This window comes from Podarcis vaucheri (assembly GCF_965113315.1).
Source record: "Podarcis vaucheri genome assembly, chromosome: 9".
Lineage (NCBI taxonomy): Eukaryota > Metazoa > Chordata > Lepidosauria > Squamata > Lacertidae > Podarcis > Podarcis vaucheri.
The window spans coordinates 56,653,717-56,668,053 of NC_138767.1; the positions used below are offsets into that span (position 1 = coordinate 56,653,717).

Sequence of the window (14,337 nt, forward strand, 5' to 3'; positions counted from 1 at the left end):
CATAGTTTCTCTCCAGTGAGTCATTACCAGATTTTGCTCCCATGTCCTCAGCTGCCCCAAAACATGACATTCACGAATTCACATTGGCCAATGTCTGTGATATGTATGCTTACTTGAATGTAAGTCCCACTGTTTCCTGTAGGACTTACTTCTAGGTAAGTGGATGCAGGACTGCAGTCTTAAATTCTTTCTTTGTATTACAACATAAAAAAGTATGGAAACCATAGTAATTTAGCTCAAAGCTATACTATTTTGAGCATACTCTAAAACTGACACACAACAGAAGCTGATTCCAGGAACTTCCTACTCAATAGCCCATATAAACAATGGAAGGCGAATTTATGGCCCTCTAAATATTTTTGGACTCCCAACTCCCCGGTTAGCATGGCAAATGGAGAGTTGTTGGTCTCCCACAGGGTACTCCAGTCCTGCCATAGACAAATGAATCGAGGTAGGTTAACAAATCAGTTCCTAAAGTGAAGCAGGATAGATTACAAATCTAGAACCTCTTGAAGCAAGGCAAGAAGTGACAGGGGAAAGAGCCTTTTCTGTGGTGGCACCCCACTTGTGGAACTTTCCAGACACCTGGTGCCATGTCTTTAATTCCTTCAGCATCAGGCAAAAACTTAATTGTTTAAAATATACTCAGCCTTTTTCAGTTCCATCTGCATTTACCAGTAAGTTGCTGCCATTTACTTCTTTGAGTCTCTGCTTTAGTGTTTTACTGATATTTTATATTTTATTGTTTCATTGTTTTAAAATGGGAGTTGCTCCCAGTTTGTGAGGGATGTAAGTACATAAGTAGGTAAAAGAAAATATAGAATTGCTGGAAGATACCTGCTGCATTTTAACCTCTGAAGCGGAACAGTTTCTATATTGCTCTGAGATTGAAGGAAGAATGGGGGAGATTAAAAAAACCACACACCTCCTGGTGATGTATTTATAGTTTTGGGACTAATATAGTCCCACCCACTATATTTGACAAAGGTGGGGCTAGCACATTGGGACACAGAAAGCTGAATGGATTACTTGTGCGGATGTTGCAGATCTCTGCCCCACACCACAGCAGTGTGAGGTAGGGAACCTAAATATTTTACTTTATGGGCAAAAGATCACAGTCTCTGGGGCTGCTAATCCATTTAAATTTTCCCATTATATAACAAGACACATTGTAAACTGAGCAAAACTCTAAAACACTTCTGCATGTCATTCAGACTCCTTTGGGTGACAGATCATCACCCAGATACTATGTGTTAAGTTGTGGGTGAACATATCAGACAACACAGCGATTCTTCAAACAGCTCTTGTTTATTCAGAGGCCAGAACAGAACTGAGCTGAAGGGCTCAGTCAGCCTGCTTTTATAGAGCTCCAGTACAACGTTACTGTAGCAACTTTCTAAAACTATCCAATCACTGAATGTCACTTTTGATCCTTCATTTGCATAACTATCTACATTATCCCCCTGCTGGCCCAGGGTGAGAACTTCAGTATATAACACTCTGCCTATGCATTTAAAGCAGGAATAGGAAACCCCGGGCAGCATGGTTAATGGTTAGAGTTAATGAGGGTTGTAGTCCAGAAATGTCTGGCGGGCTACAGGTGCCCCATGAGACAAAATGCAGCCACAACAACTCTGGTTTTTCTTCATTTGCCTCTTCACTGGCTTATCAATTAAGCGGAGAGCACAATATTTGTGTCACACATTACAGTGCACAGAAGAGCAGGCACTGGGCTGCAATTTTCAGTAGCTACCACATGTCTCGGGTACAGTCTAATTTTGCCCTCAGGGGCATGTAGGCCTCCCACCGTACATCTTATGAAAACTTTTTTTGTTGTTGTTCCTTTGAAATTCCCCTGCTATTTCGCAAAAACCGCCAAATTTGACCTTGACATTTCCAGTCAATAAACCAATTTATTGAACCAGTCGAGGTCAGAAGGTCTGAGCATGAAACACAGAAAATAAGATAGTATATTGCGTCATTTAGACAAAGCAAATGAAATGTCAAAAAGATCAACTATTCAAACATTTGTTGAAATGACAACATGTTACTCCCTTCTCTGGCCCATATGGACTTTCCTTAAGAACTAAGAATATCAACCAAACTATTGGATAAGTATTATTTCCCTTAAAAACACAATAAGGAGTGAAAACATATTATTCCATCACTTTTTCAGGCAACCAAGCCCCATAAAACTTAAGGGCTTTTTTTGTGGGGAAGGGGTTGCTAACATACTATCAACCCAGCAGGATAACACGCCTTACTGTAACTTATGAAAAATGCTTGCAGCTAAAACATAGCTTTGAATTCACTATGGACCTTCCTCGATAGTTTCCATATGCTTTAAATTAAATGCATTCCCAGGAAGTGATTTAACATTTTTGGCAAAAGAGCAATTAAATGGGATTTTCCTGCTCAGCCAGATGGGTCCAGTGCAGCTTCGCATTATTCCAAACTCCTGATGAAACAAAAGAACTGCACTAATAACTTCCACATGATCAAATTATACACTTTTGTTTAAAAGAATCTCCTTCTAGATCTTTTCTATTTCACACATGTGACACTGAAACTCAAAACAGAATTACTAATTATGTCGTCACTATTTAAAACCGCTCGTTCTTATTTGTTCATATCTGTTCCAGTTAGCTAACACCACACAGTAACTATTAGGGTAGTTAACCATTTTTTAAATAATAAAAAAATAGTTCATTAATCGTCCGACCATTTAACGAAATACAGTCGTACCTTGCACCCCATGCAAGTCTAATATTTTGGCTCCCTGGTTTCCAGGTGTAAAAATGGCGCCGGGGGGAATTTTGCTGAATCGGCAAAATGTTAGGGGAAAGCTGGATGTATGGCAATGGAAAAAGCAGCTGAAACAGCCCAAAAAGCTTAAAATCACTAATTTTGGGTCAGGTTTCCAAAAAAAGCTTAACAACTTTGCAGTTGTCAGGAACCCTAAACATACCTTCAATGGAACACCAGTCTGATGGCCCCATAGGCAACTCTATTGTGGAAATGCAGTTCAGCTGGCCACCTTCAGTGCACACCTTGAATTATTGCATATGACATATAGAAACTGAGCAGGCCTAACCTTTCTGAGATGGCATCATCACCATGCGGGATAAACCTGCATCTTATTTTATTTTTGCCTGCCATGCAGCTATTAAGAAGCTCTGCTTCCTCCAGAAAGTATTCATCACACAGCTGAGGCAGTCCTATCTATCGTTTCACCTGCTTCCCAGCCAAAGAGGTCCCTGAAGCAAAGTACAGACAATAAAAATGATAAAAACAAGATCATAAAACAAGAACTAAAGGCATGATAAAGCAGAGCCAAGCTTAAAACCCAACTGGCTGAAACGGAATATTTAAGTCATAAAAGCCTTCCTAAAACAGAAGGCTTTTTCTTAGCCTCAGTGCTCAGGCCACCTGCGAGAGCTCAAAACACCACAGAGTTTACCACCTGCAATGCCTCTAATGAGCTGTTAAGAAAGCCTTAACAGTGGTCCTTAGACATGAGAGTTTGTGCATACCCTCCAACACTTGTTCAATGAAAATAGGGACGTCCGGTTGTTGTTGTTGCTGTAGTAGTAGTAGTAGTAGTAGTAGTAGTAGTATTTACCGGTATACCCACCCATCTGAATCTGACTGGGTTTCTCCAGCAACTTTGGGCAGCTTCCAACATCAGATTTATGTTGATGTAATTGCCAAGACAAGGGACACAGGTGGCGCTGTGGGTTAAACCACAGAGCCTAGAACTTGCCGATCAGAAGGTCAGCGGTTTGAATCCCCGCGACGAGGTGAGCTCCTGTTGCTCGGTCCCTGCTCCTGCCAACCTAGCAGTTCAAAAGCACGTCAAAGTGCAAGCAGATAAATAGGTACCGCTCTGGTGGGAAGGTAAACGGCGTTTCTGGGCGCTGCTCTGGTTCACCAGAAGCAGCTTAGTCATGCTGGCCACATGACCCGGAAGCTGTACACCGGCTCCCTCGGCCAAGAAAGCGAGATGAGTACCGCAACCCCAGAGTCAGTCATGACTGTACGTAATGGTCAGGGGTCCATTTACCTTTACCTTTTAATTGCCAAGACCTTCCCCCCACCACAAAGAATTCTGTGATTAATTGTTTGCCTCTCTTTAGAGATCCCCCAACCCACCCATTTCCATGAAGAGGCATTCCTTGAGATCTCCAGAGACCAGAGCATTTATGGTCAAAAGGTTAAAAACAACACTTTGAACTGGACCAAGAAACTTACTGGTACCCAGTACAATTACTTGAGAACTGGAGTTAGGTGTTAGCTATGTCAGCAACACAGCTGCAACATTTTGGACATGCAGTAGTTGCTGAATACATTCCAGTAGGTTGCCCACGCTGACTGAATTGCAGTAGTCTAGTGTTCCTTACAGCAGCTTTGTCTGCATTGTCAAAGAACAGACAAAGTCAGCATATGGAAGTCAGAAAAGTAATTGCTGGCCAGAATCAAGCAGCAAAGATGGACTGGGGAGGGGCCAGAGGCATAGCTCCTTGGCAGATTATCTGTATTGCCTGCAGGTTCAATCCTCGCCATCTCCAGGTAAGGGTTGGGCAGTACCCAAGTCTGAAACCCTGGTGAGCTTCTGGCAGTCACTGTAGACAATACTGAGCTAGATGAACCAATGGTCTGACTCAGGCCCCATCTACTTTATACTTTTAAAGCACTAAGGTAAAGGTAAAGGGACCCCTGACCATTAGGTCCAGTCGTGGCCGACTCTGGGGTTGCGGCGCTCATCTCGCTTTATTGGCTGAGGGAGCCAGCGTATGGCTTCCGGGTCATGTGGCCAGCATGACTCAGCGGCTTCTAGCAAACCAGAGCACACGGAAACGCCATTTACCTTCCCGCTGCAGCAGTACCTATTTATCTACTTGCACTGGTGTGCTTTTGAACTGCTAGGTTGGCAGGAGCAGGGACCGAGCAACGGGAGCTCACCCCATCACGGAGATTCGAACCGCTGACCTTCTGATTGGCAAGTCCTAGGCTTTGTGGTTTAACCCACAGCGCCACCCGCGTCATACCCCTATTCATATCACAAAGCTACAATTTAGCAGCCAATCCCTGTGCCTAGGGAACTTGGAAAATTAAAGCTCTATGAGGGAAACAGGGGTCTCCCAGCAAGTTACAGCACCCTTAACAAACTACACTTCCCAGGGTCCTTTGGGGAAGCCATGGCTGTATTAAATGGTATAATACTGCTTTAAATGTAGAGATGCAAGCTGCATAGAAGGCTATGTCCCCTATAAGTCATGTAGGAGTAATGAACCATATAGGGGGCGCTTTAGACTAGCCATCTAATAAAGGAGGAAACATGGAGCATATATTATCTATGAGTCACCCTCATCCCCGCCCCCTCAACTGTTCTAATATTAAATATGAAGCAGATGCAGATCAATGGCATTGTGGATTATGAATATATTTTAATAACATGAAACAACCATTTCGGGTCTCAAGACAGATATTCATTCATGAGGCAATAGAAATAGTCCAAATCACCAGAGTCATGTCTGAACCATGTGTAAAGTACTCTTGAGGCTTTGCAATAAACTTTAAAGATTTCACGAGAACATCACATTTGTAGTTGCTGAAATAAGAAGGGAACATGAGATTTTAATTACCAGCCCTTAAGATACAAGTAGATTTTTATTTTCTAGCATTTAAATTTGCCAGATTTTGGGGTTTTATTGATGCGTTTGTGATTGTAAAAGGTTTTGCAAGATAAACATTAGCTAAACTAATGACTTTTAGCTTGAGAGGAGAAAAAGATCTGCTGTTGCATAAATGAACCCCAACAGAACCTTCGCTGATGGATGAAAAGCATTAGGTCTCTAGAGGACAGTCCCTTTCTAAGGAAAACATGTCAGATCTTAGTTTTGGTAGTCTGCTCTCTCCGGGAAGAAAGAAATACAAAAGGCTGGACTGCAAGTTAGACAAATTCCGTTTCTACAAATTTTATCTAGCGCTGCTGCGTGAACAACTAGCTGGCTGCTTTTCACATACAAGCAAATTCAGCCCAGCAATTCAAGCTGGCCTGGTGAGGTCAGAATTCTTGCTGGAGAGACTGAGATATACATATCTAGATATAGACACTGCCGCATCTGCCAAGGACTGGGGGTTCACAAGCATGTTGTACACAGCCAGATATCTATCCTCTATTCCCTTTCAAACACAATTCAAAGTGGGGCACCCAGACAAAAATGGGAAAAAAGGCAGAGTTCTTCAAAGGAGAAAGGAAATTCTGACTAAACATGCAGAAAAGGTTTCTGACAGTAAGAGCTGTTTGACAGTGGAACAATCTCCTTTGGGAGGTGATGGGTCCTCTTTCCTTGGAGGTTTTAAGCAGAGGTTGGATGGCCATCTGCCATGGATACTTTAGCTGAGATTCTTGCATTGGAGGGGGTTGGACTAGATGACCCTTGGGGTCCCTTTCAACTCTACAATTCTATGATTCTTGCACCTTTAACTGCTGTTACACATAACTACTACAGCTACAGGAGCCCCGTCCTCTTTTTCACCTGGCCACACTAATTCAAAGTGTTGCTTAAAACCCATAAATCCCTAATTGCCTTAGGTACCACATCTTGGAGATCATGTCCTCCCTTCTACCCCACTGTGATCTCCAGCATTTGCTGAGTATGCTTTCCCTTTAAGAAGAACTGTTTGCCTAAGTGGATAATGCCATCATGTTGTTGTTGTTTAGTTGTGTCCGACTCCTCGTGACCCCATGGACCAGAGCAAGCCAGGCACTCCTGTCTTCCACTCCCTCCCACAGTTTGGTCAAACTCATGTTGGTAGCTTCAATAACACTGTCCAACCATCTCGTCCTCTGTCGTCCCCTTCTCCTTGTGCCCTCCATCTTTCCCAACATCAGGGTCTTTTCCAGGGAGTCTTCTCTTCTCATGAGGTGGCCAAAGTATTGGAGTCTCAGCTTCAGGATCTGTCCTTCCAGTGAGCACTCAGGGCTGATTTCCTTCAGAATGGATAGGTTTGATCTTCTTTCAGTCCATGGGACTCTCAAGAGTCTCCTCCAGCACCATAATTCAAAAGCATCAATTCTTCGGCGTTCAGCCTTCTTTATGGTCCAGCTCTCACTTCCATACATCACTACTGGGAAAACCATAGCTTTAACTACTACAGGCCTCCTGTAACTGGGGAAAGTAACATGGGGGTGTGGGGTGCAGGGACAGCCATGCTAGTTCTGCCCCCAGTTTCCATCACCATTTGAGCTGGAGGAATGACTATCTGAAGGGACAAATCCTCCACTACTTGGCGAGGCTTTGATATTATGCAGAACCCTAGAACAATCAAAGTCCTACATCAGGAGCCTTGGATGAGTCCTCATGTGGATGAGCAATGACTGCTTATTTTTGTGGTGAAGGGGATGGTCAGATCACCAGCACCTGTTTTGTGTGTAGCATCCCATTCAGATAAAACCGAACAATTTCCCAAGTTTTTAGCAATATTACTTTGCTGCCGAGCCTATGTGTTCACGAAAAGCTGCTCTGAAAGGTTTGCACTCCGGATAGAATATGCAGGAGGTTGGCAACAAATCTGTCTAGTTAACAGTTCCAACAGAATATGGAAATGTTTAGGGGAAAACACTGCGTGGATCAGATGACTCTAGAAGTTAAGCTAAGAGGACTGATTTGGATTGTTCCTGTAAAGGAATACGGTAGAAATAAGAAAAGAGCAAGACCACAAAAAGGGCCGCATGATTTTTGGAGTATACAGATGTGAGGATCAGGAAAGGGACTCCACCCAGTCCTGGTGGGGAATTGCTGCCTGGGTTTTGAATGGCATAATTCTGTGCTCTTGGTCACCCATTCAGCCAAAGCATACATTTGTGTAGGAAATACAAAAAGGTACATAAGAAGTAGTTGCCCTTCAAACTCCAGATCTGCTAGTCTGGGAAGGTTCAATGCTATGCTGGAGTCAATCCCTCATCTCTGCTGAGCTGGAGCGACACCAGCAGAGCTCAAGCTGGTAGAACTTAAGCAGGTGTAAGTTGCTTCCTATAGTTGGTTTTGCCATACCTTCCAACATTCCTGGGAGCAGGTGGCACTGTGGTCTAAACCACTGAGCCTCTTGGGCTTGCTGATCGGAAGGTTGTCGGTTTGAATCCCCATGACGGAGTGAGCTCCCGTTGCTCTGTCCTAGCTCCTGCCAACCTTGCAGTTCGAAAGCATGCCAGCGCAAGTAGATAAATAGGTACCACTGTGGCAGGAAGGTAAACAGCATTTCTGTGCGCTCTGGTTTCCATCACGATGTTCCATTGTGCCAGAAATGGTTTAGTCCTGCTGGCCACATGACCCAGAAAGCTGTCTGTGGACAAACGCCAGCTCCCTCGGCCTGAAAGCGGGATGAGCGCCGCAACCCCATAGTTGCCTTTGACTGGACTTAAAAGTCCAGGGGTCCTTTACCTTTTTTTTAATAAAAACAACAACATTCCTCAGATGAAAATAGGGACATTTCTCACTCCCTGCAACTGACCCTCCTTGACCCCCCCCCACTGCAGAGCATTTCCTATCAGAAGAAGAAATGTGAACGCCACCACCCCAACACCAATGGGACAAGCCCCCACCACCCTGAGAAAATCCTTTAATCCCGATTTTATTTTAATTTTTGGTAGATTTACAAACACACACACAATGAAAACTGGAAAGGGGCAAGACTGGAGGAGGAAGCACAAAGCATTTTAAACAAAAACCTGGACTTCTTGTGCGCTACTCCACCTCCCCTTTCTTCTCGCCCAATGTGGCACTGCCCTCTGATTGCGCATCAGAACCGGTGCCTCCCACAAGGCTGGGCCTCGACGACAGTAGCCTCTCCAGCATGGTGTAGTGGTTAAGAGCGGTGGACTTGTAATCTGGGGAACCAAGTTTACTTTCCTGCTCTTCCACATGCAACTACTGGGTGACCTTGGGGCCAGTCACACTTCTCTGAAGTCTCTCAGCCCCACTCACCTCACAGAGTGTTTGTTGTGGGGGAGGAAGGGAAAGGAGATTGTTAGCCGCTTTGAGATTCCTTAGGGTAGTGATAAAGCAGGATATCAAATCCAAACACTTCTTCTTCTTCCTCCTCCTCCTCCTCCTCCACTGTCCACCTGCTGCTATGAGCTGCCCAAGGGAGGAAGCCGGCAGCAGCAGCCATGGAGAGGCAACAGGATGCTCGCTTGCCCTGCCGCCATTTGGGACAAGTCCCAGCTCATCCTCCTCTTTGAGCTCGGCACTGGCGGGGGAAACAGGGACATTCCAGGATCAAATCAGAAGCTGGCATGGCTTTCATATTCCTGAGACGGTCCCTGGAAAATTGGGGCACTTGGAGGGAATGGGACACTCTGCACACCTCCAGCTAAAGCACCATAACTAAGGTCCATCACCTGCTGGTTAGACTTAAACACTGCTTTCTGCATTATGCAGTAGCCACACCACATCTCTACATAAATGCATATTATTTAAGGTGAGGAATTCATTTGGAGATAGCATATTTAAATCCCTGGCTTGAAATCCTTGTGGTTTGTCTCCCCACCCCAGAATCCAATTCCCGCCCCCCATCCCTAGTCAACAAAATAGAGCCAGTGTTTGCATCAGAGTCCTATTGTAGTGGGACCCCATGAGAGCATTTTGGGCCTGTTTCCGGGCTGACAGCCAGTCAGTGCTCATTCAGAGGTGGTACCTGAAACAGTTGTGATTTCCTTTTGCACCTAAGTTTCTCAGACATGTGATACTAGCATGTAGTAAAGTGGAAACATCCACAGCAAACAAAGGGACAGAGTTTCATATATCCCTAGTTGGTCCACAAAGCAAACAATAAAAGCAATCTGCAATACAACAACCTTTAGGATGCAAAACACAATGTTTGATAAAGAAAGAAAGCTCTCCCGTGTGTTTTTCAACATTCACATGTGCTCACAAATATCTCCAGAGGATTTGAAAGGCACATTTTTAGTATTGTGTTTGGAAATATCCTATGTCCCCTCAGTGAGACATTTCTCAAGCAAGTATGTGGAGTATTGCAGTATTAAGTTACATCTCATAAATCCTCTTGACTTCACTGGGGCTACAAAGCATGCAGGTGGACTGAGGGCTTTATTCTAGACCTTCCCATAATTGTGCTGGCTGGCGGAACCAGCGCTGAGCTTTGCTTTGTTTTAATTTTCCCACTGAGACTATGAGAAAAGAACACAAAACAGTGTGATTGCTAGTTAGCAGGCATCAAACCACCAGACGTGCAGTAGAAACAATAAGAAAATAATTTAACAGCTTTCACAGCTTCTGTGGGAACTTGGGATAGGCACATAAAGAAACCAAAGGCAATTATGAAAGAATTTCTCTTGTGCTTTGTAAAATAAGTCCCATATTCCATGTGGGTTTGTGCGATATGATTTATTAAGAGCAAAGGGGGCCACCTGTCATTCTGCAAGGCAATCCTATGGAATTTCATGGGTCTAACTGGCTGATAATATTATTAGACCACAAGACAGCAGGGAATGCAAATGTATGACAGTTTTTACCCTCACTAAAAAGAGGTTTTATTTTATTTCTCTGCCTTTTTTTGTTGGCAGAGAATCACAACACAACACAGGCTTTGGGAGAAGAGTGACATAATTCATTTGCATGCCTTGGTGTTGAAAAAGCCCAGTCACACTGAAAATTATGGGGAGGCAGTATATGGCTGAAACCTGTTACATTTATCAGACTTCTGCTGTGGCTTCATAAATGAGAACAATTTAGGGTGCAATCAGACAGTGGTTTAGTAGTTCATCCCTCTCCCCCTTTCCTTCCTTTCTTCCAGCTGCTTTCAGACAATGCTGTGGTGCTTCTCACAATTTATTTTAATCAGAATGGAGGCTGTGGAGGAATCTAGATAGTCCAGAATGCCAGCAGACCACATCCATGGCAAACATCACAAATCAGGTAGTAAGCAGAGTGTGGAACCACTGACAGCCCCCCATTTTTCTGGAAAATAAGCACTGAATTAGTGTTAATGGCTAAGAGGGGGAAGAGAAAACAGTAATCAGATACATCATAATCATGCCATAATAATCACGCCATCATAATCATGGTGCAATTGCCTTGAAAAGTGGTTTTGCAGGACATTGAAACAGAAAAATCACACTGATGCAAGTTCATTGCTGAAACCTGCTAACAAGTAAAGATGACAAACTTTAACAAAAAAGCTTGTGTCTGAATATACCAATAAACTGGTTGCATTTGGACAGGCAGATGGGCTTGGTGTGAACAGAAGCTCAGTAGGGCTCATCTGCTGAATTTGTTTGGCCTTGGGGATGCCAAGATAAGCCAGCCTAGTTTCTGGGTCCTATCAGTAGCACAATCACAATAGAATTTAAGCTGTTGCTACACAAACAAGAACAAGCTCGGTTTTCATTGGTTCCTAGCTGTTCTTCAGGTTGGTTAGGGACTGGATTGCAATCAGCAAGTCTTTTGGGGGATGAGGATGGGGGAGAAAATGCAAAAGCCACAATTCCCAAAGCAATATGAAAATCATCCTCCAGCTACCCATCAAGATGTGAATCTCTTTGAATTTTGTGATGTGGTTCTCTAACCCAAAAATGTATACAAAAATCCATACACTAGGGGGAGGTGTGCATAAAGTGTACCTATTGGTGTAAATAACAAACAGAATACATTATATCAGGCAGAATTGTGTTCAGAAATGCGTTTATTAGGGGAAATGTGTACTAAAACGCTGATACAGAAATGCCATGGACAAAACTAGACAAATGAGAAACTGAGAGAAACCAAAATTGATATATCTGTCCACACCTATTTGGGGAGAAGCAAACCCCCAAGAAACTGGGACCAACAATGAAGACATAGCTCCCATACCAGCATCATCATTATGACACACACACACACACACACACACTTGCTGCTGTTCAAATTGTTCTACAGATCATATTAGCTGAGGACGGATGAGAAAGATGAGTAGCTTCCTACAAGTAAAAAAAGGTAAAAGGTAAAGGACTCCTGGATGGTTAAGTTCAGTCAAAGGTGACTATGTGGCTGTGGCGCTCATCTCACTTTTCAGGCCAAGGGAGCTAGCGTTTGTCCACAGACAGCTTTCCAGGTCATGTGGCCAGCATGACTAAACCACTTCTGGTACAACGGGACACCGTGATGAGTGCCAGAGCGCATGGAAACACCGTTTACCTTCCTGCCACAGCAGTACCTATTTATCTACTTGCACTGATGTGCTTTAAAACTGTTAGGTTGGCAGGAACTGGGACAGAGCAAAGGTTGGTCACCACCATCGCATGGCTTTGAACCACCAACCTTCTGATCAGCAAGCTCAAGAGGCTCAGTGGTTTAGACCACAGTGCCACCCGTGTCCCTAGCTTCCTACAATGCATAGCTACATTGATACATTGTTGTCTGCCCTCATGAATTATTGGGTGGTAGTCATATGAATATGGAATTATGAAAACCACATTCACCAACAATATTTTTGAATCTAGGATAACTTTGTACAATCTGTTCAGAGTAGCATTGTGTGGCATTCAGCAGGAGATGGTCTGGAGAAATTAAAGATCAACCAAGCTAAACCCAAAGCAATTGTTCTACAATCTCTAGGACATTCCTACTTGGTCCCTGTAGCTATGTTGCCTTTGGTACTAATCCTGTGATTTAACAAGGATTGTGAAATCCCAAGTAACATTTCAGCTGTTTTCAATGACCTCTGAGTCTTCCTCCACACGGAATATCCTGCATCTCCACAATTTCACACCCCAGTGTATGCCTAAAGGATAGGAAAGAAAATAAACCTTAACGAACTCTCAGATAAGAATTTGTTATCTGAAGGCCAATTCAGACACTAGGAAAGAAAAATCAACACCCAGAACCATTCTCTAGGGCAATCTTCTCCAACCGGGTGCCCTCCAAATGTTTTGGACTCCAATAATATCTGACCATTGGCCATGCTTTCTGGCTGATAGGGGTTGTAGTCCAAAGCCTATGGAGGGAATTCAGTTAAGAGAAGCAATGCAAAGGCCAATTGTCTGACACAGCAAAGTCCAGCTCAGCTTTCAGAAGTGTGTCTGTCTTTCAAGTACATCCAAATAATGCTTCAAATTAAAAGCTTACCTACCAGAGAGGAGGTTTCTATTCTAGTTTTCTCCTAGATAGGTCAAAATGTTAGGGAGTGCACACACACCTGAAATCTGAGGTGGTACAACCATGTGCTAGAGCAATATCACATCACAGAATAAAGGTTGTACTCAAATTTATCATTTGCTTTCCATTTCCTCTGATCCCAAAAGAAATTGCCACACATATTGCAACCATTTTCTTGAAGAAACCACCACAACCCCACTGCTAACACCATAAGATCAGAAAGGTAGGCATGATTGGATGAGTCTACAGCTCACCATGATCAAATGTTGCACAAAGTAGAAAGGTTTGTTTCTTACACGGAACAACCAGAATGGTCTCTCTTCTGGGCAATTCCTCTCAGATATTCTCTAACATTCAACTTGCCCAAGTAAACATGGGCCACTGGCTCAGCCCATAATGAGGAATGATGCTTTGGTACTATCTAGAGCTGGGGTGGGAAATTTCTGCACCCACAGGTGATGTTGGACTTCCTCAACTCCAGCCAGCATGGCCAGTGGTCAAAGATGGTGGAAGGTAGAGTCCAGCAACATCTGGAGAGCTCTATATACAGAAGCAAGAAGGAAAACTCTTTTTCCAAGGGTTGAGAAACATGTCCCAGATGATCTAGTCCTGTCTTTCCTACTTCTGCCTGGTTGGTCATGAATCCTGGAAGGCTCAACATCTCTCCTCCTAGAGAAGAGACATTGATCTAGGATGCTCCAATGTACATGCTTCTTCATGCACAAAACAGCTGTCCATACCTTCTCAACCTGTTCAGTTGGATCCACCGCTTCCTTATGGATGCCAGAACAGGCATCATCATCATCATCATCATCATCATCATCATCATCTCTGTAGAACAGCAAGCATATGGGTGGGTGAGTGAGAGATAGGGTGGGGCAGGGGTTAATACAAAGTGGTAATAGCCAAGAATAATGTGGTTGTGAGAGTCGCCCCAGAGGAGAACTGTTATGCTTGCATCTGTCTGTCGGAGCGAAAATGTGCTGTCTCAAGCGAGGCCTATAGGGAAGAAGAGCTATACATTTCATGAATATTTGAAAGGTGTCCAGGGACATTTTCCAGCACAACTGCAGAGCAGAACCCAGACAAGGCTATTCAGCGAGGCATAAGGAAGGACTGGAAGACGTTAAGCTACCTAGACTAAATAGGGAGCAAAAGTTCAGGTGCTTTCTTAAGG

General features: G+C 43.8%; 1 protein-coding gene across 5 annotated transcripts in view; it reads right to left on the bottom strand.

Annotated features, from left to right (window-relative positions):
- DLC1 (DLC1 Rho GTPase activating protein) overlaps positions 1-14,337 on the bottom strand; it is a 268,763-nt gene that overhangs the window by 163,132 nt on the left and 91,294 nt on the right. The window lies entirely within an intron of this gene.